The sequence below is a fragment of the Pipistrellus hanaki genome (assembly GCF_964339955.1).
Source record: "Pipistrellus hanaki genome assembly, chromosome: 5".
Classification (NCBI taxonomy): Eukaryota; Metazoa; Chordata; class Mammalia; order Chiroptera; family Vespertilionidae; genus Pipistrellus; species Pipistrellus hanaki.
In genome coordinates this window covers 75749717-75774774 of record NC_140507.1, presented here as the reverse complement: position 1 = coordinate 75774774, position 25058 = coordinate 75749717, and the positions used below count along the sequence as shown (strand labels likewise).

The following is a 25058-nucleotide window of genomic DNA, read 5'->3' as shown; positions in this document are numbered from 1 at the left end:
CTTCTGCCCACCTCACTTGCACAAAATCTAAACTCCTTACCCTGGCCCAACTTGTGAAGCCTCAGTTTCCCCATCCACAAAATGGGGATAATAGCCGGATGTACCTTATGGCATTGTGCTTAGCAGTGTGGCTGGCATATGGAAGGTGCCTGTAAAAGTTAGCTGTTGTTATTTCTCGCCATTGCCGTTACTATCACAAGACCCTACATGCCTGAATCTCAGATCTTGGACCACTCATCTGCCCCTCCACATTGTTCTTCTCTTTTTAAAACGTTTTCATTGATTTCAGAGCGAAGAAGGGAGAGGGAGAGACAGATAGAAACATCAACGATGAGAGAGAATCATTGATTGGCTGCCTCCAGCACACCCCCTCCTGGGGACTGAGCTCGCAACCCGAGCATGTGCCCTGACCTGGAATTGAACCGTGACCTCCTGGTTCATGGGTCCACCCTCAACCACTGAGCCACACTGGCCAGGGGCTACCCTCTTCTTGTTCCCGCCTCCGGAACGTTGCACTTGCCGTGCCACCCTCTGGGAACACCCTGCCTATAACCCTCCCTCTGGCCAGCGCCTTCTCACCGCTCAGGTCCTCGCTCAGATGTCACCTCGTCAGAAAGATGTCCCTGCTGCCTCGGCTGAATGCTCCCCGCGCTATTATGCGGACCTGTTCTATTTTCTGCCCGGCACTCCTAATGATCGGAAATCATCGTGGTAATTGTCTGTTTACCACCGTCAGAATTGGAAATGCCATGTGAGCAAAATCTTTGCCCCTCTTGCTTGTCGCCGGGAACATGTCAGTTCAGGCGGTAGGTGTTTTCCGAAGGGTCCCGGTTCGGTCCCGGAGCCCACGGCCCCTGAGTCCTCCCGCCGACACCCGTGAGCCTGGCCCGGTATCCCCGGGCCCGCGCCTCCTCCCAGGGCTCCGAGGGGCCTGTTTCTCAGAGCAGTTTCTCTCGCGTCCTGGTTTGAAGGAGGGTCCAGAAAGGGTGCACGATGCCAACGCCCCACACGAAGGTCTGGGGGGTGCTGCCGCCAAGGAGCAGGGCAGCCATGCCCCGGAGCAGTGTGAGCCCCTCACCTGCTGAGTGCTGGGTGCGGCTGGGGACGCGGCCGCGAACGGGAGTCTCGGGAGTCTCGGGAGAGACTCCTCTCCCCCTCACAAAGCTCCGGAGGGAGGGAGGCACAGGCAGCATGGAACCAACCGTGCGAACGGCTGTTGGATATAATTGCAGTTTGATAAGGGCAGGGAAGGAGCCGATGCGGAGCCACGGGGGCATGCGATTGGGAAGGGGCGGTCAGGGAAGGAGATGACATTTGCCCTGAGACATGAAGGATGAATAAAGCAAAGGCCGAGCGGGAAAGGTGGAGGGAGAGAGGTGGAGGGAGAGAGGCCGAGTGAAGTGGGGGGGTGGGGGTGGGGTTGTGAAGGTGTTGGAGTGGGACAGCGGGGGCGAGGGTGGTGGTGGTGGTGGGGGTGGTGGTGGTGGTGGTGGTGGGGGGGGGGGTGGTGGGGATAGGGGTGGTGGTGGTGGTGGAGTTTGAGGATCTGGGAGGGTAGGAAGGAGCCTTAACCCATTAGGTGACCACCACCCTGGACCCCGTCCACCCCAGGTGTGATGCCAACACCTGCAGAAATGGCGTGAGGTGTGGCCTTCGCCCACCCAGTCAGACCCCAGGCAGCTCTCAGGGCCCCGTGGTCTGGGCCGCTGGGGCGAGGCGAACGCTGGCTTCCTCTTCAGCCAGAGGAGGCGCTGGTTTCTGCCTCTTGGCGTCTCTCAGGCCCCAGCGCCTCTCACCTCCCGCCTGGTGATCGATGCCTCTTTGTGCAGCTCTGCCAGGGAGCAGCCAGGGAGCAGCCGCGAGCTGGGCGGGGAGGGGAGGCAGCCCTCTGGGGCCCAGGCGCTGTGAGAGTGGGATGTGGGGCTGGGTGTGATCCCGCGTGGGAGGGAAGAGGCTCCCCCCGGGAGACCAGGGGCCCAGCTCCTTCCCAGGCCCTGTCTCTCTCTCTCTCTCTCTCTCTCTCTCTCTCTCTCTCTCAGCCTTAACGCGTCTCTATTTTTAAACTCTCGTCTTTTGAGCCTTTCTCTTGCTCTCTCTCTCTCTCTCTCTCTCTCTCTCTCTCTCTCTCTCTCTCTCTCATTGTTCCATTAACTGTCATTATTCCTTCTCTCTTTCTAGCTGTGTATTCATAACACACAGCAGGCGTGTAATAGATATTTGCTGAGTGAATATTGATGATTATCTCGTTGTCTTCCTGTCTGTCTCTGTCATTCTCTCTTTCTCCCATCTCTGTCTTGTCTCTGTGTCTCTGAGTCTACTTGGTCCTCTCTGTCTGTGTGTCTCTGTCTGTGTGTCTCTGTCTCTCTCTTTTGACTCTGATTCTCTCTTGTCTCTTAGTCTCTCTCTCTCTCTCTCTCTCTCTCTCTCTCTCTCTCTCTCTCTCTCCCTCTCTCTCTCCCTCTCTCTCTCTGAATCTATTTTCATGTTGCCAGAATCTCATCTCATGTCCAGGACCCTGACAGGGGTTGGGGGAGAGACTAGAATTCTTGGACCTGAGAAAGCTCTTGAGCCAGGACCTGCGGGGGGCGGGGGGGGGGGGGGTGCTGGACAGATTCAGGAGACAGATTGAACCAGACCATCAGGAGCCCTTGAAGGGTATTGGACTCGGGGTATCCAGTGACCCCATCTCCCCCCGCCCCCCATTCCCATCCCCCCCTGGAGGACATACGTCCCTCTAGGATCCAGCCACCCTGCCCCAGTGCTGGCTCCAGGATGGAACAGCTGTCTGGGCTGCAGCTGCAGAAGCTCATTTTGAACAAGGGAGATGATTGCAGGAGCGATGGGGGAGGGAGAGCACGGAGGAGGGCGGCAGGGCCAGAAGGAATCAGGCGTGATTGTTGCTGCTGCCGCAGCGGGTGGTTCGCCCAGGAGGCGGGGAGACTGGGAGGAGGCAGAGGGAGGTCTGTCGGCCCAGCCGGGGGTCCACCTGTCCCCACTTCTGGCCCCCCTGTTAGTGAAGTTTCGCCGTCGCCTGTCGCTCCCTCTTCCTGCGTCTCTGCCTCTTTGCCTGTGTCCCTGTCTCCGGGCTCCTGTTGTCCTGCCTCCTGCCCCCGGATTCCCGCGATCCCGCTTCCCCACCGCTCCTGCCTGGATCGCGGTCTCTCTGCCCACCACTCTGCCTGGACCTCTTGTATCTCTGAGTGTCGCCGCCGCCATCATTATCCGAGGCACAGCTGGGGTTCAAGCAGCCTTTTGGATGGCTCTGTCTTTTCCTTGTCATGTCTGCGCTGCTCGGGCTGGAGTCGAGGAGAGATGGCAAATTCCCAGGAAACCGCAGGCTCCTGTCTTTCAATAAAGAGATATTTACAAAGATATCTCAATTAGAGCTAATTAATTAAGCGAGCCACTCTTCCTCTGCCCTCTCCTCCACCCCGCCGTCCCGCAGCCTCCTGGGAGACAAGCAGCCAGCGAGCGGATGGCTGCCTCAATGTTTAATTTATAACAGCCTTCTCTCCGCGCCCGTCAATCCACCCGGAAGGGCGAGGTGGCCCCATGGGTATAGACTCAGAGCGTGCTGGGGCGTGTGCCTGTACGTGGAGCTGCCCTGCGTGTCGGGGTAGACATGGCACGTTTGAACATGTCTGTGGCAGGCATGCCGCTTTGTGTGGGGAGAGTCCAATGGCCACGGGGCATGGGACACGTAGGCGCAGGCCAGAGCCTGTCTCTCCGGAGAATGTCTGCGCCCAGCATGCCCACGTGTGTCGGGGCGGGGGGCGTCTCTCCTCGAGGGCATGGCCAGTATGTCTTGCAGGTCCCCTGGCCGGGAGCCTGGAGGTGGCATGACAATGTCTACAGCTTCCAGGAGGAGCTGGCCATACCCCCAGCCCTAGCCCCTCAGCGCTGGTGAACGAGAAGGGCTGGGTTCCAGCTCTTGTCTGCCCCTCTGCCTCTGTGGCCTCCCTCCCTCGGTGCATGGCTTCAGAGCCCCCAGTCTCCCCCATTGCTATAGACTTACCAGCTCGCTTCTAGGCACCTCTGCCTGCCCCTCCCACCCCCCACAGAGGAGTCAACAGTGCAGAGGGAAAACGTTGCTTTTCTTTTTAAAAAAAATATATTTTATTGATTTTTTACAGAGAGGAAGGGAGAGGGATAGAGAGTTAGAAACATCGATGAGAGAGAATCATCGACCAGCTGTCTCCGGCACACCCCCCACTGGGGATGTGCCCGCAACCAATGTACATGCCCTTGACCGTAATCGAACCCGGGACCCCTCAGTTTGCAGGCCGACACTCTATCCACTGAGCCAAACCGGTTTCGGCAAACATTGCTTTTCAACGGTTACTTTCCAGTTATGAAGCCCTCAGTGTGACACTCAGCCCGGAGCCCTCGCGGTGTGACCCAGAGGGCGATTCAGGCCTCACATGGAGACAGGCGTGATGCTGCAGCCCTGACTGTGATGTCCAACAAGGGGACGCGGCTCTCAGTGTAATGGCACGCCTGTGGACGGAGCCCTCCGAGCCGTGCCCCGGCGAGCGGTGCAGCCGGCAGCGCGCTGACAGATCTGGTGATGCAGCCTTAGTGTGGTGCCCGGGCACTGCTGGGGCCGTCAACTCGAAATATCTTGAAATGTGTCTTCGGTTCCGCAGACGGGCACTGGCTGGGGTGTTTGGTGCATTCGGAGGAAGGGGAGAGTGCCCACTGGGGAGTGTGCCCATTGGTGAGTGCGGTCCCTGGCTATTCCGGAGGCCGGGATTCCCCACCCCCCGCTGGCCTGCCGGAGGCTGGCTTCATTAGCCCTGGTAAGTGCCCCGTGACCTCAGCGGGACCCCAGGCTTATTTGGAAAGCGTGGTGAGTTCCGCAGGAATGTTTCAGGGCTGATTGCAATGCTAATGAGTTAGTCAGGGAGCGCTGAGCGGGCAGTTGGGAGGACGCACACAGATGTCGCTGCCTACGGAGAGAGTGTGGGGATGTTTCCAGACTCAGGCAGGCGAGCGCATATGGATGTAGATGTAGAGCATTAGACGTGGAAGGGCATGCATGTTCTTAAATGGACATGCGTGACATGTCTGTGGTTTCTGGGTGGACAAACACATGTATCTATGGCCACGATTATTGTTCTTTTTCTTTTTTCTTTCTGTCTTTGCTGTTGTTGTTGTTGTTAATCCTTACTCAAGGATATTTTCCCATTGATTTTTAGAGAAAGTGGAAGGGAGGGGGAGAGACAGAGAGAAAGAGAGAGAGAGAAAGAGAGAGAGAGAGAAAGAGAAAGAGAGAGACGTCGATGTGAGAGAGACACATCAATTGGTTGCCTCCCACAGACACCCCAACCAGGGCTGGGAATTGGGCCTGCAACCAAGGTACGTTCCCTTGACTGGAACCGAACCTGGGACCCTTCAGTACCTGGGCTGACACTCGATCCACTGAGCCAACTGGCTAGGGTGGACGAAGAGTATTTTTAAGGAGGCATTCACCTGTGTGATGGGCACACTGTGGCAGGGCTGTTTGCAGGTCTAGGCAATGCACATTCACATACATGCTATTGGGCGGCACATGGACATGAAAGCGCAAGGAGAGAGGCAGAAAACCAATATACCTGGTAAACAGATATCGAGATTGACTTGCAGGCTCATGAACCGCACCAAGAACACAGGAGTAGCATGCTGTGAGCGTGCCTGATGGGAGGAAACGCTCGTGGCCATGGGCACCAGGGCACTTACACTTGCACTTGTCCACTGATGCACACGGGCACTCGTCTGGGCTCACAGGTACATGCACCTATACACATAGCTAGTCACAGATGTGTTCGGATGTTCCCTATGTGTCCAGAATGATGCTCACAGGTGCCCGTGGATAAACATTGGTGTCCACAGACAGTCACAGAACCCCTGTGTGCCCCACCACCTCCATGCCACTGTTTTGGGATACAAATAACCAAATCTCCTTCCTCATAGTCCCTGGACTGCCGGCAAAGTGAGATTTTGAAGCCAACAAGAGTGGAGAGGGAGTACAGAGTCACACCACCCAAGAATACAGAGTCTTGCTGGGGCATTCGGTGCATTTGGTGCTGTTCTATCGGAGATCCTTCCCTGTTGACACCCCCTGCCATCAGAGCTCAGAAATGGCTCAGCGTGGTTCCTGGCATAAGGAAGGGCCCAGGGCATGTGAGGGGCCATCCCTGTCATTGCGTAGAATCGTAATTACCACATGAAATGCGGACGGACCCGGTCCTTTGTGTCTAGCTTCCCAGCCTTTCCTCACCTCCCCGTGCCTGACCTGGCACCCACCCCGGTGTCCCTCCAGCCTCCCAGCTTCATCTGTTCCTCTCCTGCTCTCCCGGAGAGAGCCAGCCCTTGAAAACCTTGGTTTTCTCTCTCACTGGTGGGCTCTTTCCTGACACCTCTCTTCATCCTCATTTGCCCTCAAGCATCACAGTTCCGGTCTGTCTGCCTAGGGGTGGGTGGGTATCTGAGAGTCAGTTTGGAATAGAAAGCCGCCTACAATGGCCCAGTGAAGTAGGACCTTCATGTAATGAATGCAGGGAATCTCACAAAATCCAATAGCTGAGGCTCCAGAGACCTGGAAAATGATAATCACTCGCCCATTTCTCAATTTAGTGAGCCAATATATATTTTTTAAATATTTTATTGATTCTCACACATAAATATTTTATTGATTTTTTTACAGAGAGGAAGGGAAAGTTAAGAGAGATAGAAACATCGATCAGCTGCCTCCTGCACACTCCCCACTGGGGATGTGCCCACAACCAAGGTACATGCCCTTTACTGGAATTGAACCTGGGACCTTTCAGTCTGCAGGCCAGTGCTCTATCCACTAAGCCAAGCCGGTTTCGACTAGCCAATATTTATTATGCACCTACTATGCACCAGGCAGACAAGATGGAGAAGATGCTTGCTCTCATGCAGCTGACATTTCAGTGGGAAGAGGCCAGTAATAAACACATGAGAAACAATCATCCAGTGATAGCGCTGTGCAGAGGGACGGCGGTGGGGCTGGGGCTAATTTGGATTTAGAAGCAAATCTCCACTTTCCTGTCCCCTCCCCGCTCTGAGCACCCTTTGTTTATGCACCCCTCACGCTAGCCTGCCCATGACTCTGGGTATCCGCAGCCTCTGGTCCCCCATGAACTTAGCTCCACGATCCCGCACCTTTTAATCACCTTGACCTCCATGTTTCAACTCCAACTCCCTGGTCTGGAGAATTTGCCTCTTTCAATGCATATCAGGAATCCACTTGTCCAATTCTCTGGACTGGACACTTGGGCCCCTGGGAACATGTGGGTATGGAGGTCTCCCTATCAGGAGGGATTTACAGGTAAGGGCACTCTCTGGGAAGGAGCACTGGGAGGGAGGCAGTGACAGACATCATCATTCATCCATTCACTCACTGGACCCACTGATTGAGTGCCTAGGCTCAGGCACTGTCGTAGGTGCTGAGACACAGCTGTGAATATGATGCATCTGCCACTATCTTGTGTTGTTTATTTATACTAGGGACACAATAAACATGTAAGTAAATTTATTTTGGACAGCTAAGTGCTGTAAAAAAAAAAAAATTAGACGTGAAAGAAAGTGACCAGAGAACCTCATTTTGTTGGGACATTGGGGTAGGCTCTCTGGGGAGGTGACTTCCCCTCAGCTTTTTTTTTTTTTTTATAAATATATTTTATTGATTTTTTACAGAGATGAAGGGAGAGGGACAGAGAGTTAGAAACATCAATGGGAGAGAAACATCAATCAGCTGTCCCCTGCACACCTCCTACTGGGGATGTGCCCGCAACCAAGGTACATGCCACCGACATGAATCGAACCTGGGACCCTTCAGTCTGCAGGCCGATGCTCTATCCACTAAGCCAAACCAGCTAGGGCATCCCCTCAGCTTTTGGTAGCCCCAGCCCCACCGACGTCCCTCTGCACAGCAATATATAATTGATATATAACATTGTTTAAAGTGTGCAATGAAATGATTTGATATAGGTGTATATTGCAAAATGATTGCCACATTAGAGCTAGTTAACACCTCCATCATCTCACATAATTGTGTGTGTGTGTGTGTGTGTGTGTGTGTGTGTGTGGTGAGACCATTTAAGATCTACTACCAAGTATATAATAAAAAATTGTTGACTGTAATCACCATGCTGTACAATAGATTCCCCAGAACTTATTCATCTTACACTTGGAAGTTTGGGGAGGCAACATTTGTACAGAAACCTGATAGATGAGGAAAGGACAGGAGAGGAACATTCTGGAGAGGGAACTGCAAGTGCAAATGTCCCTGAATGGAAATGAGCGTAGTGACTGCCTTCTGGAAAGGGAGGGCTTGGGTGGCTTGAGAGGAGGAGGAGATGAGGTGGGACGGGTTGGAGGGAACACTGCATTAGGGCCTCGCAGGCCAAAGTGAGTTGTTGGTTTTTATTCTCAATGCAATGAGAGGACCCGTTGCAGCGGGGAGAAGCGCCACGATCTTATCCCCAATGTTTAAAGGCCCCTTCTGTTACGGGGAATGGATTCCAGGGAGAGAGGGTGGGAGCAGGAAGATCAGGGAGGAGTCCAAGCAAAAGCCAGTGGTGGCTGAGCCAGACCGAAACATCTGGAATCATGAGCAGTGGGGAGATTCGGCTCAGGAGCAGTCAGGACTTGCTGATGGATTAGATGTGAGGGGCGAGAGAAAGGAACAGAGAAACAGGGTGGTAGCTGGAGAGAATCATGAGGCCGAGGGAGAATTTATAACAAATGGGGGAATAAGAGCAGACCAGATGTCAGCTGGTCACCCTGCCTTAATGACCGGGAGGAGATAATGGCTTGCACCCCCTTCCATGCTCCATGAAAGGCCAGTGTCTCCCCAAGATTACCACCCTTTCTGGGGCCTATATTCTCTTGGTCATTCCAGTCTCTGACTCCCTGCTTTTGCTGATCATTGCTCCCCATTCGGCATCTATTACTCTTCGGACTCTGCTCTGATCTTTATCTAGATGGAGCGCTTAGATCTTGAGGTGATGGAGAGCCCCAAATGCCAGGGCACACCATTCGACTCGATCCTGAAAGCTGCGGGGCCATTGACCCACCATGTTTTTGTTCAACAAGTCCTTTTGAGGACCTACTTAGGTGCCAATCATGGGAGTTAAGATGGTGAGCCAAGCAGACATGGATGCATGGAGCTTCTTTCAAAACAGGACACAGGGATGATCAAACGTTCACGGAGAGAACCGGCAGCTGTGATAACAGCTTGAGGAAAAGATCCTTGGTGTCATAAGAGCTTTTAATAGGAGGATTTAATCTAATTTGGAAGCTCAGAGGAAGTCAGAGCTGAGATCTGAAGCAGAAAGCAAAGGGTATTCCAGGCAGAGGGAACTGCTTATGCAAAGGCCCTGGGGGTGAGAGGAAGTGTGGACAGTGTGACAGATTAAAGAAGGCCATGAAGGGGAAAGACAGAGTAGGATGAAAGCAGAGAGGTAAAGAAAGGGCAGACCCACTGGGCCTGTGGCCATGTTAAAGAGTTTTAGCTATATCCTAAGAATAAAAGGAACTTACCAATGAGGTTTTGGTTGGGAGGATAACATGATCAGATGTGCATTGTAAAAGTTCTCTGAGGCTCCTATGCATAGAATGGACTGGAAAGGGAAAGGGTAGATGAAAGCAGACCAGACAGACTTTCTGAATTGTGGGGGTGGCTTGGATCACCGAGTGGTGCTAAAGATGGAGAACCATGCATGAAGTGTGAAAATATCTAGGCATTAAAGTCAGTCAGACTTGATGAGGGAGTAGGAGTGGGGGTGGGGATAGTGTCTGGGCATCTGAACCATTGACCTGGGGAAGTGGGAATGGTGACATGGGAACTAGGTTCAAGAGAGACAGACTTGCATTTCCTTCTGAGCATGCTGGGATTGAGATGCTTTCGAGACATCCAAGGGTGAGGGTCAAGAAGTACATTATATATTTGGATCTGGAGTTGTGAGGATGTATATGTATGCAGGTGGTCATGGGAGGTTTGACAGGGGTAAGAGAAAGATCAAGGCAAACAGAAAGCCCAAGGCTGAGTCTAGAGCGGTGGTTCTCAGCCCGGATTTTGCACCCAAGGGACATTTGGAAATGCTTAGAGATGTTTTGTCTTTGCAACTGGGAGGAAATACTACTGGTAGAAGCTAGGAATGCCACTGAGCATCTTATAATGCCCAGAATTGTTTTCTGGTCAAAATATCAATAGCGCTCAGATAGAGAAACCTGGGTCTAGAGTAACTTGTAACAGCCAGGTGAAGGAAGATGAGTCTGCAAAGGAGATGCATTGAGGTAGGAGGGAACCATGAATGTATACTCAAGGGAAAGAGGTCAAGAAACTTGGCAGGCTGAAAGCATCCATTGGATTTAGAAACATGAGGTGGAGTTTGCAAGAGCTATGTTGGTGGTACTGTCAGGATAGGAGTGGTGGAGGAGGGAGTTCAGGAAGTGAGGAAATGGAGGCAGTTGGTGTAGGCAGCTAAGAAGAGGAGGGGAGAAGTAGGAGACAGATGAAGGGACCAGTCAAGTAAGGTGTTTTGTTTTTGAATAGGAGAGACCTCAGTGTACTTAACTACTGAGCAAGTGCTTCTTGAGAGGAAGAGGTTGACTACGCAAGATAAAGACAGTATATGGATGCTATGAGATTCCCAGGAAGGTAGAAGAGGAACAAGGCGGGAATAGCTGCACCAACCTTAAGATGAAGGCAGCTCTTCCATTCTAACAGGAGAGAGGGGCCAGGATGGGGCAGGAGTTCATCAGTTACAACAGGGGAGAAGAGAGACTCCGTGTCATGGCTCTTGTCTTCTCTGGGAGTTCACGGGAGGGTGGAGGAGAATGGAGAATGTTTCGAGTCTTCCTGTTCAGCTCAAATCGCCCACGACAGAGTGTTGGCCTTCCCATGAAGAACGCCCGCTTCAAAGTCCCCTCCTGAGCTCCTGGCCCGAGGTTTGGCATCTGAGCCTAGAGAGGGCTCAGATGGGGATGTCCAACTTGTGGATTGATGAGGTAACCTCATGAAGGGTTCTCATAAAGTCCCCAACTTGTGAAAATGAATGCCATTCGTAATAGCCCATCAAGAAAGCCTTGTAATAATTCTTAAGAAAGACTCATATGATCTACGTTAATGAATCGTAGATAATGGCATTGGAAAAATAAAATCCCCTCCCCCTCAGTAATCCTTAGTCACAGCAACCATTTGCAGTGGACATTCATCCAAGAGCCCTGAGCACGTGGAGGAAAGTGCTCCATGAGTTGGGACTTGCTCAGGAAAAGGAGACATTAGTTACGGCTTTCTCACTTGATTGTGAAAGTTGAGGAAGGTGGGTGCAGAGACTGAGATAGACCTGATGGAGACTGGGTTCTGAGATAGACCAGGCTCAGCTCAGGTTCGAGATTAGGGATTAATTCAAGTCCTGGGACAGAGCAGGAATATTCCCCTGAGGTATTCTTTAAAATATATATTTTTACTTATTTCAGAGAGAGAGAGAGAGAGAGAGAGAGAGAGAGAGAGAGAGAGAGAGAGAGAAAGAAATCAATGATGAGAGAGAGTCATTGATTGGTTGCCTCCTGCACTCTCCACACTGGGGATCAAACCCACAACCTGGGCATGTGCCCTTGACTGGAATCAAACCAGGGACTCTTCAGTCTGCAGGCTGATGCTCTATCCATTGAGCCAAACCGGCTATGGCTCCCCTGAGGTCTAAAGATACTCCATGGCTGATTCTGAGACAGACTAGGGTCAAACCTAAGCCCTGGAGAGACAAAGGCTGAACTTGGATCTGGGGATAGACAGAAGACAAACTTGGTCCTAGGAGACCAGGGCAGAGTCCTGGGTTAAGATAGACAAGGCCTCACTCAGCTCCTGGGATAGACCAGAGTTGAACCTGAGTACTGGGGTGGACTAGTGCTAAACCCACATCCTGAGACAGACCAGAGCAGAACTCATGAGAATAGAAACAGAAAATGGGCTGATTGTTGGGGAGATTAGGGCAGAATAGGTTTGCCCTGTGGGGGTCTCCCTGCTTGTTGAGCCACTTTGCTCCAACTATTGAGTACCTCTGGGATTAATGCCCATGGCAAATGACGTGTCACATCCCAGGACTAATGAGGGGAAGTGCAGTGAACTTTCCAATGCCAGCTTATCCTGGGACCCAAGTGTAAGCTAGCTCAGGCCCAACGACCTGAAAACATGCTCAGCAGAGCTGACAGCGTGGAATACCCAGGGTGGCCATCCCTCCATCCATGCTGGCGGTGACCCCTCTTATACAGACTGGAGTGATGTCCGTAGTCTGCACAGGCTCATCACACACGGGGACTCACATAGTCACCCCACAGCAGACACACGCACACAGCACCCAAGTACAGCCTTGGAGAGAAGAACTAGAAAAATCTGTGGACACTTCTATTGACTGCCACAGTCTCTTACACATCCCGAGAGTTAACGCGCTCCCATATGCAGTCCATACACGCACTCTTTATTCCCCCTCGTATGGACCAGTCTTTCCGACCTGCTCCGCTCCATAGGAGGAGGCAGGAGGCCACACATGCCCTCCGCCTGGTGTGCCTCCAGAGCGCCTTTGTCTTGTGGCTCCTCTGAGCGGCCTCCCCTTCCCTCCTGAGCTGGGGGTCCCAGGGTAATAAGTTTCCAAGCTGGAGCTAGCGTCAGAGCCGCGGCAACAGCGCAGACACCTTCCCTGCCCCTGGAGTGGGCGGTGTTTTTCCACAGACACTGGGGAAGAATAATAATAGGCATTGAGAGATCTCTGTGTTGGCCAAAAACCGTCCCCATCTTGCCAGCTGCAGCAGCTTGGAAGGGGATCTGGAGGGGAGAAGGCAAATCCAGAGAGAAGCCATTCTCCCTGCTGCAGGTCCCCCCCCCCAGCACCACATGGGGCCCTCTCCTTCCTCGCAAGACCTGCCCCACTCCCTCCTCCTTCCAACTACTTAAATATTCCAAGGCAGGAAACTCATGAATATTTATAGGGCTCTAGCAGTAAGGGAGATAAAAAAAAAAAAAAAAGGAATTTATGAACCAGGATACGTCTATAAATAACAGGCTCGTGGCTGATGGGGTTCTTCCCCCCCCCCCCCCATTCCTTCAACTTTGGCTCTAGCTCCATCTAAGCCTCGCAGAACTACCCCGTGCACGTTCGCGCACACGCGTGCACACACACACACAAACACACACACACACACACACAAACACAGCATGGCTGTGGATGCACGAATTCCTGTCCTCCAGCGCACTGTCACACATGCACACATTCACACATGGTTGAACACAGACACGCGTCTGCACCTGCCTGGGGCCTGGCCCCACTGCCTCCCTTCCACACACAGAGGCTGACGTGCAAAGTCTGCCTGAACTTGTCTGTCAGCCTCCTGTGTCCACTTTCAGGCAGATACAGCACTTGGGCTCAGACTGGCACACACTACAAGCTGCATGTAATCACACACACACACACACACACACACACGCCCTACAGAGGCCTGCGGCCTCAGCTCAGGGTCCTCTCAGCTTACGCATGGTACTTCCCCTGTCTGGGTCTCAGTTTCCTCATCTTTGTAAGGGGGATGCTGAGACTTCCTACCGCATAGGGTGGCTGTGCAGATTTTTAAAAATCACAAATAGCCTGGCCGGCATGGCCCAGTGGTTGAGCGTCGACTTACCAATCAAGAAGGTCACGGTTTGATTCCTGGTCAGGGTGGGGTGTGCAGGAGGCAGCCGCGCCATGATTCTCTCGCATCACTGATGAGTCTATTTCTCTCTCTCCCTCTCCCTTCCTCTCTGAAATCAATAAAAATATATTTGAAAACAAACAAACAAAGAAAAATAACAAATAGATACCAAGTGCCTGTTGTGTGCAGGACACTCATTCTAGGTGCTGGCGACACAGCGACGAACAGTAAGAGGTAGAAAACCCCTGCCTGGCATCTGAAGGGGAGGAAGGTAATACGCAAAATTCATGCGCAAATGATGTGCTGGAAGCTGCTAAGTAGGGGGGCGACTAGTGCTGAGTTACGCGTAGTTCTGCCTGGGGGAGGGGGCAGCTCAGGGAAGTGCTCTTGAAACATGACATTTAAAATCTGAAGGAAGGAGGAGGACCTTGCAGGTAGTGGGCATGGCCTGGGCAAAGACTGGATATAAAAGGAACAGCAAGGTTGTTGTTGCTCTGGGTGTTGCAGGAACAGCGAGGAGGCCTGGGTGGCTGGAGCACAGTGAGCTAAGGGGAGGATGGAGGAGGGCAGGGGAGGGCGGTGACTGGGCTGATCTTGCTGGGCCTTGTGGGCCAGGGGGAGGATTTTGGTTTCTACCTGCAGTGAGGTGGGAGCCATGCAGGATTTTTTTAAAAAAAATGTTTTTTGTTGATTTTTAGAGGGAAAGAGAAATATCAATGAGAGAGAAACATCACTGACTCGCTGCCTCCTGCAGGCCTCCTACTAGGGATCAAGCAAGCAGGGCATGCACCCTGATCTGGAATCGAACCGGCAGCCTCTTGGTTCCTGTGTCAGTGCTCAACCACTGAGCCACACTGGACGAGTGCCATGAAGGATTTCGAGATGAGAAAGAGTGTGACCTGGCACTCATTTGCACACGCTCTCTCTCTCTCCCTCCTCCTCTTCTTTTCTCAAGGTGTGCTTTTGCCCTCTCACTCATTCCTAAGCTCCAAGGGCCCCTCTTTGCCTCTGTAACTTCCTTCCTGAGCTCCCACAGCCCATCTGGCTCACTTTTTCTCCCTCTGTGACTTTCTAAATGAACTTTCTCTTGTATTTGAAAGAAAAAAAAAAAAAAATGTGACCAGACTCAGGTGCTCACAGGTGCCCTCTGGCTGCCGTGGTGGGAACAGACTCTGGGAGGTGAGGGTGGGGGTCGGGGTCAGGGGGCCAGGGCAGAGGCATCTGTACTGGGTAGATGGCCACTGGGAGATGGAGCAGTGAGCAGATTCTGATGATAAAGCTGTACAAGGAAGAGACGATGAAAACTGTCTGTAAATGAATGCATTTCAAGAACTCGTTCTTTAATTCCAGAAATGGTTACTGAGTACCTACTATGTGCCAGGCGCTAGTCTGACTGGAGAACACAGCAATGAACAAAGTGAAAATCACCCTACCCTTGGGGCTCTATTAATATCATGGAGGAGACGGGCAAGAAACAGGATGCATCTAATCTAGGGTCAAGGAGTAGGGAATTTCATACAGAAGAATGCAGCAGAGTGAGCCTCGGGGCGCGATGGGTGCTCACACGTAGACTGGGTGGACTGGGCAGAATGTGGGATGCATTTTGAAGCGAGAGCTCCTTTCAGGTTGGCTGACGGATTGCGTGTGCAGGTGGGAATGACAGAACGGGGTGCCTGGGTGTGCCTTTGAGCTTTGGAGGGATGCCCACGTGAACACTCCCTTACATTGAACGGACATTGTTCCCATCGCCCCCTCCCTGTTCAGTTGGGCTCCTGGGAAGCAGAACCTGAGCCGGGGAGTTGAAGTGCATGCTTAATCGGGCGTGGGGCCTAAGCGAAGTAGAACTGAGCAGGGGATGGGTTGACCAAGGATGAAGTTTCCACAAGGTCTAAGGTTGGCCTGATCCAGAAGGGGGTGGGGTTCCCTCCAGAAGGTAAATTGTACTGCAAAGGGGTGGGCTTCTGGGCCCCCAAGTCAATCAACCATTGGCTGCTCCTGGGGGTGGAGGACACCTCCGAGGTGTCTCCAGGGTGTGCTGGCTCCCAAAAGCCAAGGGCAGGTCTCCAGTGGAGGGCCTTTGCTCTCAGCAGCTGCAGGGTGGGTGCACCGGGTCAGTGAGGGGTTCTGGGCAGCGCCCCAGTTTCCCCCAGAGAGGGTCAGAGGAGCACCAGGCACTTGTGCCAATCGCAGCATGGAGGTCTGACACCAGGGCCCGTGCTCAGCTCGCCGGGCATGGAAATCAGGCCAACTTGGCACCGGGGCTCCCCTGACACAGCTGAGAGCCTTTCCGATTCATTAACTGCCAGAGCCCCAGCCCCGCGCTCCCCAGATTGCATGGGAATCGCAGAAGGGAGCTGAGCGGGAGAGATGCTGCCCGGAACAGGTCGGAGCGGCTGGTGTAATTCTCCCACGGCCCCGGGGGGGCCCCACGGCTCCTCCCCCCCCCCCCCCATTTGGCAGATGTGGAAATGGACGTGCAGAGAAGTGAAATCACTTACCCGAGTTCACACAGCTAGAATGTGGAGGAGCCAGGATTTGAACTCAGGTCACTGGGCTCTGGGGTCTATGTGCTTCAGAGCTGTACTCAACTGCCTTAAACCCTGTGCCTCCTTCCAAACCCCAGAGCCCCTGTATCCACGCCGAGAGGGAGGGAGAGGAGGGAGGGGGAGGAGGGAGGGGGAGGAGGGAGGGAGTCCTGAGGGAATGGAACAGAAGGTGTGTGGAGAGTGGGGGAGAAAGAGTTGACACTGAGGACTTGCCATGTGCAAGAGACATTCGTTCATTCGTTCATTCATTCCTGAGCTGAGGATGCCTGCCTACTCTGTCCAGCATGGGGACACAGTGGGAAAGAGGAAAGAAAGAAAGGAAGGAAGGAAGGAAGGAAGGAAGGAAGGAAGGAAGGAAGGAGGCCTCACCCCTGCCCTTTGGAGCTAACAGTTTAACAGGACACGCGGACTCTCGCCCAGGCAAGGAAGAGAACACGATGTAAGGAACTTGCTAGAGGGGAGGGGTAGGGAACTGTGGAGACACACACAGCAGTGGATTGGGACCTGACTGCAGGGATGGGGAAGGCTTCCTGGAGGGGGTGAGCCCTGGAGGATGCACAGAGTTTGGAGAGCCCTGGGGCAGCTGACAGATGTGCAGCAGAGAAGAAACACCAGCATCTGTACAGCTCACAGATCAGGTTTGAAATTCCAGCTCTGCCACTTAATATACAGAGCAAGCACCATTATCTCAAGGTTTTAAAAACTTGTACAGCCCTCACCAGTTTGGCTCGGTGGATAGAGCAGTGACCTGTGGACTGAAGGGTCCCAGGTTCGATTCCGGTCAAGGGCATATGCCCAGGTTGTGGACTTGGTCCCCAGTGTGTGTGTGTGTGGGGGAGGGGGGGCGGCGGCGTGCGGGAGGCAGCCAATCAATGATTCTCGTCATTGATGTTTCTATCTCTTTCTCCCTCTTCCTTCCTCTCTGAAATCAATTAAAAAAAAAACTTGTACAGATATTTATGGAGTACCTACTATGTGCCAAGTGCTTTTTGGCATTTGGGAACATGGTAGAGACCAAGACTTGAGGTCCTTGTACATGGCCTCCTAGTGGGTCATACACCACACCAGCCAACAAACACATAGTATGGTTTCTGCCATGACAAATATCAGGCTGGGAGATGGGGACTGAGAAGGATTTCTTTAAGGGGGCAGTCAGGGGAGGCCTCCCCGAGGAGGTGACTTTTAAATTTAATTCCTAACTCTGGACAAGAAGGATCCAGCATTGCCACTGCTCTTCCATAGGCTTACGGAAGGGGATGAAACGGGACAGTAGACATGACCAAACGCTCCCTGAGTGTGTTGTTCGGTAACCAAGGCAGTTTAGAGAGAGGCAGCCTGGGTCCTGAGTCCTGTTTGCGAGACGGTCACTTACCTGGTGCCCCTCAGATCCATTCCTTCCTCGCCCTTCCCTTGTTCTCTATCTCAGGGGAGTTGGCCGAAAACTACATTTTCCAGGTGGCCTTGCTCACTGGCTTCCTGTTAAACTCAGCCCATAGAAGGCCGTGGTGGGCGTTTATAGGAGGGAGGGAGAAAGAACCTGGGGGATTTCTCCCGGTTTCTTTGCTGCAGGCAGAGCCTGTCCATTCCTGCCCCCCCTCCCCCCACCTGGGGGTCTAGTGCCCACCTGGCATCCACTCAGGCAGCTTGTGGCCTGGCTCCTGGGCTCAGTAACACTCCTCCTCCCTTCCCCCTGCCAGCCCTGCAGCTTCTTGCAGTTGCTATTCTCTGGGTTATTTCACCTTCTCCCCTGTCCTCTTTCACCCCTTCTGGCTCCTCAGCCCCACATCCCCCACGTTCAATTTCCTCCACCAGCCATCGGGCATGACCTCTCACCCCGAACAGGCTGGCGACACACCAGCCACTGCCACCCGACTTTCCCTCCCTGACCTTCAGCGTGTAACACCGCCAGCCTCCCGGAGCCGTTGTGAGGCGAGGGGAGACCGGAGCAGGAGCCGGCATTGTCCGGTTCTTATCTGTAGGGCTCGGAGCTCTGCACAGGCGCTCATCTAACCTCCACAACCACCCTAAGGGACGGTGCTGCTGTGAGCTCCGTTTGATGGGGAAACGGAGGCACGGGGAGGTTTTAAGTCACTCGCTCAAGGTCACCGCGCTGGGAGGTGGCGCTAGGAGGCCCCTGACCCACGCACCACGCATCGTGCATGCGAAGTGTCTGGCAGGTGGGCAGCGCTGGGCGAGTTGGGGGCGGCGGTCGTCGCTACATGTGGCTGGTCTCTGGTGAGTGCCCAGGATGGAGGTGATGCTGAAACCCCACCTCGGATGGACACAGGCGCGGGCGGCCACAATGCGTGTTGACGGAAGGCCCTTTTGGGATCTGCCACCTGGAAGAACGTCCCTCAGCCTCCCGCTGGCGCCTGGCCCAGCCCTGGGGGAGCGGGGGGCAGGGGGCCTCTCCCTCGCAGCTTTGGCTGGGAGCAGCTGCTCAGCGCTTAGCCAGAATCGATTTCCCTTCAACGGGCCCATTCTCGCTAACAAAGAGCTCCCTGACCCAGGTGGCCGCCGCCGCCCCCTCCCCTCGGAGCAGGAGGATGTGCCTTGCTGCCGGCTGGAGCTGTTTTCTGTCTGTGGGATTCATTTCTCTGAAAGCTCTGGAAAAATCCTAGGATAAAGCTTTCAGCCCCCCGGGTCCTCACCTGCAGTTCACTGGCAGGTAGCTCTGTCTGTCTGCCCTGGTCAGTCCACCCTCCATGATCTTCCTGACCAGATCCTTCCCCCACTCACACACACCCCGGTATGGGCAGAACTCCCGCCCCAAACCCCCACCCACATTCATACGTCGAAGTCCTCTCCCCAGGACCTCAGAATGTGACTGTATTTGGAGAAAAGGGCCTTGAAAGAGGTAATTAAGTTAAAATTAGGTAATTAAGATGGGCCTGATCCAATATGACTGGTGTCCTTACAAGAGGAGATAGGCCCAGCCCACGTGGCTCAGTAGTTGAGCATCAATCTATGAACCAGAAGGTCACGGTTTGATTCCAGGTCAGAGTACAGGCCCAGGTTGTGGACTTGATCCCCAGTAGGGGGCTTGCAGAAGCAGCTGATCCATGATTCATTGATGCTTCTACGTATCTCTCTCTGTCTCCCTCTCTGAAAACAATAAAAATATATTAAAAAAAAAAAAAGTGGCGATTAGGACACAGACACACAGAAGGTAGGCCATGGGGAGACCTAGGGGGAAGATGGCCACCCCCAAGCCAAGGAGAGAGGCCTCAGGAGAAATCAGCGCTGACAGCACTTCCTCTTGGGCTTCCAGCCCCAGAATGGTGAGCAATTAAACATCTGTTAAGCCCCCCAGTCTGGGGCACTTTGTTATGGCAGCCCCAGCAAACCAATGCACACAGCCTTCATGCTTCCCACCCCTTCAGGGTGAGCTCTCAGTCTATTATTCAAGACCCTGTGTGGCCCCGCTCCACAGCACCGTGCCTGGCAGGGTCCCAGGGCGCAACCTGGCTCCCTCCAACAGGATGAGTAGAGAAGGTCCAACACATGACTCTTTGCAGAACGGTGGGTGGGGGCAAGAGAACAAGCAAGGGGGTTGTTGAAGACCCCTGGGGTTAGAACGAAGGGGAGCCGCGGTACCCACAGGCCTCAGGCAGAGCCATGGCTGCAGGAGAGGGCAGTGGGCTGCTCAGGCTGCCATAACAAAATACCAGACTGGGCAGCTCAAACAACAGGCCTTTAACTTCTCACCATCCTGGAGGCTAGAAGACAGACGACAAGGCGTCAGCAGGGTTGGGCTGGTTCCTGAGCTGAGGCCTCTCTCCTTGGCTGGTCCATGGCCCCCTTCTCTGGTCTTCACCTGGTCTTCCTTCTGTGCCTACCTGTGCCCTGATCTCTCTACAAGGGCAGCGATCATATTGACCTGGGCCTCCCCTAGTCACCCCTGTGGTTTCTTTCTTTCTTTTTTTTTTTCCTCCTCCTCCTCCTCTTCTTCTTCTTCTTCTTCTTCTTCTTCTTCTTCTTCTTCTTCTTCTTCTTCTTCTTCTTCTTCTTCTTCTGCTTCTTCTTCTGCTTCTTCTTCTGCTTCTTCTTCTGCTTCTTCTGCTTCTTCTTCTTCTTCTGCTTCTTCTTCTTCTTCTTTTTCTTCTTCTTCTTCTTCTTCTTCTTCTTAATATATTTTATTGATTTTTTACAGAGAGGAAGGGAGAGAGATAGAGAGCTAGAAACATCGACCAGCTGCCTCTTGCACACCCCCCTACCGGGGATGTGCCTGCAACCAATGTACATGCTCTTGACCAGAATCGAACCCAGGACCTTTCAGTCTGCAGATCGACGCTCTACCGCTGAGCCAAACCGGTTTCGGCTGTAGTTTCTTTAAAGGCCCATTTTCCAAATACAGTCACAGTCTGAGGGCCTGCGGGTGAGGATTGCAGCACAGGGGTTTGGGGGTGATAGATCCTCCCTTCCTTCAGTTGGTGGACAGATGTAAACCCCACCTGTGGCCAGACATTCCTGAGCTCTGAACCACCAATCAGCACCTGCCAAATATCCTAAGCCCCCATTCCTAAGTCCCCCGCCCTCTATCCTTAATGGTGCTTATAAGCCCCTCGCTCGCTCTCTTCCGCTCCTCTCCGTGGAAGCAGCCGGCAGGGGTACCCTCCCTCCAATAAAGCCCGTGTGTGTCCTGCCATCCCGATCTCTGGTCTACCTTCTCTATTTAATCCATCAGGGGGAAACACAACTCCGTCCATAACATAAGGGATACCCAGAGGAGCCCCCAGATTCAGGGGAGGGACACAGCCACCGGGGAGCCACTGCTTGGCAGACTCCCCTGCCCGCACCCCCAGACTCCCGCGGCTGCTGCATTAGCTGCACTGCTCAGTCTTCAAGGCCTTCCCCCAGGCAGCCCCGCCCGCCCGCCCGCCCGCCCCGGGAGCCTTGCAGCCAGCACCATTTTGAAGGGGCGGCTGCAGCGATCCGTGCGAAATGCCTTGGAAGATAAATTTACCCCACGACGACCTTTTCCCCGTGCTGACGGATTGATTTTAGCAATCTATCCCCAGCCAGTGGGCCCGGCCCCAGCCCCCACCACGGGCGCTGATGGCTGCAAATTTATGCCCGTGCCAGAAATTGAATTCCTGTACGTCGTCGTCGAGGGAAGTGTCTGAGGAGCTCACCCAGGCTCATTTTTACTTCTGACAAACTTTAGTCGAGAGATTAAACCCGGGCCGGTGTCTTCCAGTAGCAGCAGGGACCGCGGTGATGGGGAAATTACTCACTGCGGGCATTTCTCTTACATTCCCTGCCTTCCCCGTGGCCTCCTGGGGCTGAGACAGAAAGAGCAGCCAGGCCCGCAGGCCTGCGTGGCGAAAGGGAATTCCCACTTCTGACCGGCTAATGCCAGAAAAAGGGCTCACTCTGTGTACCCAAAGGCAGGCCTCTCGGTCCCCGTGGTAAATACCGGGCCGTCCAGCGGGGAGGGCAAGCAGAGCTTCTAATTTAGGGGTGTCAAACTTAATCAGAGAAGGGGCCAAAATCTAAAATCCAGCCTAAATCGCGGGCCGAATGGTTTACTGAACAGTCATAAACTGACAATGTCATAAACTGACAGCGGAGTGCAGTGATGACAGCGCGGTGCGGGCCACATTGCAAGGCCTGGCGGGCTGGATTTGGCCCGCGGGCCTTGTGTTTGACACATGTGTAATTCATCGCCAGGCCCCTGCACCAGCTCCGGAGGAGGCTGACTCGGTCTCAGCAACTTTGCAAGGTTCTCAGCTTCCTTGAGTTGCTAAGCAGAGAGGGCATTTAAGCGTGGATACTCCCGGAGCCCCCTCACTTCCATCCCGCCATCTGCCAGCGGCCCAGCGTGGTGGAGGGAGAAACAGAGACACCCAAGGGCAGCTCTGTGGAGGAAGAGATGCCGCTGTCTCGCTAGAAAGATCTCTCCCGCTCGCCTTGAAAAATGTGACTGTCTGATGCAAATGTAGCCGCTTCCCTTTGGCACAATATTAAAGAAATGAACCCTTGATGTCTACAAAGAGGGATCAAAAACGAATCCTTCTTTCTGAAAGGAGAAGGGCTTTTATTCCGCCGTGAACTTTTCTAGATCTAGCCTCTGGCAGGGATGTCGGCAGAACACGGAGTGTGGGAGGATAAAGCCGTAAGTGGCTGCATGCATGCATTCATTCATTCAGGAAGATTCTGTGAAGCGGCTGCTGCGTGCCCCGCGTGGGGCTGAGAGCTGGGGAGACCGCAGGGACAATCAGAACTCCGTTGCTGTCCTCAGGAGCCGGGGGGGCATTCTACACAACCCCCTGAAAATGACATGGTCGTGAAAAACAAGGGAAGGCGGAGCAACGGTTACGGACCCGAGAAGATTAAGGGGATGTGATGGTGCAGAGCAGCGTGGGGTCCTGGGCGTGATCCTGGACCAGACAGAGGACGTGAGAGGAGAAATTGGAGAAATGCAGATAATGTCTAGAGTTTAGTGATGGTGAGGCACTGTTCAGCTGTGACCGATGGACCCTGGATGTACGTAATGATGTTAACGGGAATCTGGGTGAGGGGCACATGGGAGCTCTGTACTATCTTCATAACTTTTCTATAAATCCAAAATGAAAAGTTTATTTTAAAGTCAGCGGGGAACAGGGCACAATGCTAGAACAGTGCTGTGTCTGTGAGTTGGTGTAAAAGCTTCCGTCACTGGGCGGGCACTTACACAGTGCCAGAGGCTGTGATTGACTCTTTTTTTCTTTTTCTTTTTCTTAATCTTTATTTTTGAGAGTATGACAGATGTCTCCTTTTCCCCCCCTATTGCCCCCCTCCACCTGGTTCCCACCTGGCCCCCGGCCTTCACCACCCTATTGTCTGTGCTCATAGGTAATGCATATCTATATAATAAAAGGCCAGGCGTCACGACCAGCACGACCAATTGGCCAGTTGCTATGAGTTGCATTGACCACCTCTTGGTCCCTCCCCCAAAGCAAACAGGCTCCCATTGCTGGATGGCCAACAAGGAACCACAGGAGCCAGGCTGGTGGCAGTGGAGAGGGACTGGGGCCTGGACTCACGGGGCAGTGTCAGCGTCACAGAGTGTCCTGGAGTGGCAGACATGGCTCTGATCACAGGCTAGGCCTAGGGACCCTACACACACACACACACACACACACACACACACACGATTTCATGCACTGGGCCTCTAGTATGCATATAAGATCTTTGGTTAATCTCTTCCTGACCCCCTTCCTCCTTCCTTCTGAGACTTTTTTTTTTTTTTTTTTTTTAATCTTCACTGGCGTATATGTTTTACTGATTTGAGAGAGAAAGAGAGAGATCGATGTATGAGAGAAATATCAATTGGTTTCTTCCAATATGGGCCCCCACTGGGGATCAAACCCACAACGTAGGTATGTGCCCTGACTGGGAATCAAACCAGCAACTTTTTGGTGCATGCAGCCATTCTTCAACCAACCGAGCACACGGGCCAGAGCCTGTGACTGACTCTTGACGTACTAATTCACCGTCCTGACAACAACCTTGTAAAGTCCAGCCATTATCCTCCCAACTTCTATTTGTTTTTTAAAAATACTTTTATTGATTTTAGAGAGGAAGGGAGAGTGATAGAAACATCAATGATGAGAGAGAATCATTGATCGGCTGCCTCCTGCATGTCCCACACTGGGGATTGAGCCTGGATCCCGGGTATGTTCCGTGACCAGGAATCGAACTGCGACCTTCTCATTCATAGAGCGAAGCTCAACCACTGAGCCATGCCAGCTGGGAAGATCCCAACTTTTAGATGAGTAAGCAGAGAGTTTAAGAGAGGCACAGAGGGGTTAAGCCACTTGCCCAGAGTGACACAGGAAGGAAAAGAGCAGAATTTGGACCTAAACAGCCTGAGCTGTGAAACTCTACAAACTGCCTGTTCACTCACAGGTACTTAGTGAGCAGCCCCTCAGGGGCTGACTGGAGAAATGAAACTCTTCTAGGTCTTTTAGGGATTTTAAGCCAGGGGCTTGGTTACCAAGATGATGGAAGAGATGAGAAACTGAAGAGAAATGAAGCTGATCCTCAGAGATGAGCAATAGCAGAGAGCCTCTATTTCCTCCCTTTCCCCCGGTCTGAGAGAGGTCCTCTGGATCAGAGATATCCCTTTTGATTATTTTTAAAAATATATTTTTAAAAATTGATTTTGAGAGAGAGAGAGAGAGAGAGAGAGAGAGAGAGAGAGAGAGAGAGAGAGAGAGAGGGAAATATTGATGCGAGAGCAAAGCATCGATTGCCGAAACTGGTTTGGCTCAGTGGACAGAGCGTCGGCCTGTAGACTAAAAGGTCCAGGGTTCGATTCCAGTCAAGGGCATGCACCTTGGTTGTGGGCACATCCCCAGTAGGGGGTGTGCAAGAGGCAGCTGATCAATGATTCTCTCTCATCGATGTTTCTAACTCTCTATCCCTCTCTCTTCCTCTCTGTAAAAAATCAATTAAAAAATATATAAAACAAAACAAAACAAAAAAAGCATCGATTGGTTGCCTCCTGCATGCCTCCCATCAGGAACTGAGCCTACAACCCAGGCACGTGCCCGGACCAGGAATCAAACCGGCAACCTTTTTTTAAATGAGACAATGCCCAACCAACTGAGCCACACCAGCCAGGGTTCCCCCCAGATTCATAACTGCCAAACCCATTTCATGTGTCTTATTCCTAGGTATTTTCTTCTTCTTTTGGTTGCAATTACAAATAGAATTGTTTTCTTAATTTCTTTTTCTGACATTTCCTTGTTAGTATATAGCATGTATGGATTTTTGTACATTGATTTTGTATCCTGCAACTTTACAGTATTTGTTTATTGATTCTAATAGTTT

The 25058-nt window shown here is 52.8% G+C and overlaps 1 protein-coding gene across 2 annotated transcripts in view; it reads left to right on the top strand.

The window, feature by feature from the left end:
• OLFM2 (olfactomedin 2) overlaps positions 1-25058 on the top strand; it is a 69854-nt gene that overhangs the window by 28722 nt on the left and 16074 nt on the right. The window lies entirely within an intron of this gene.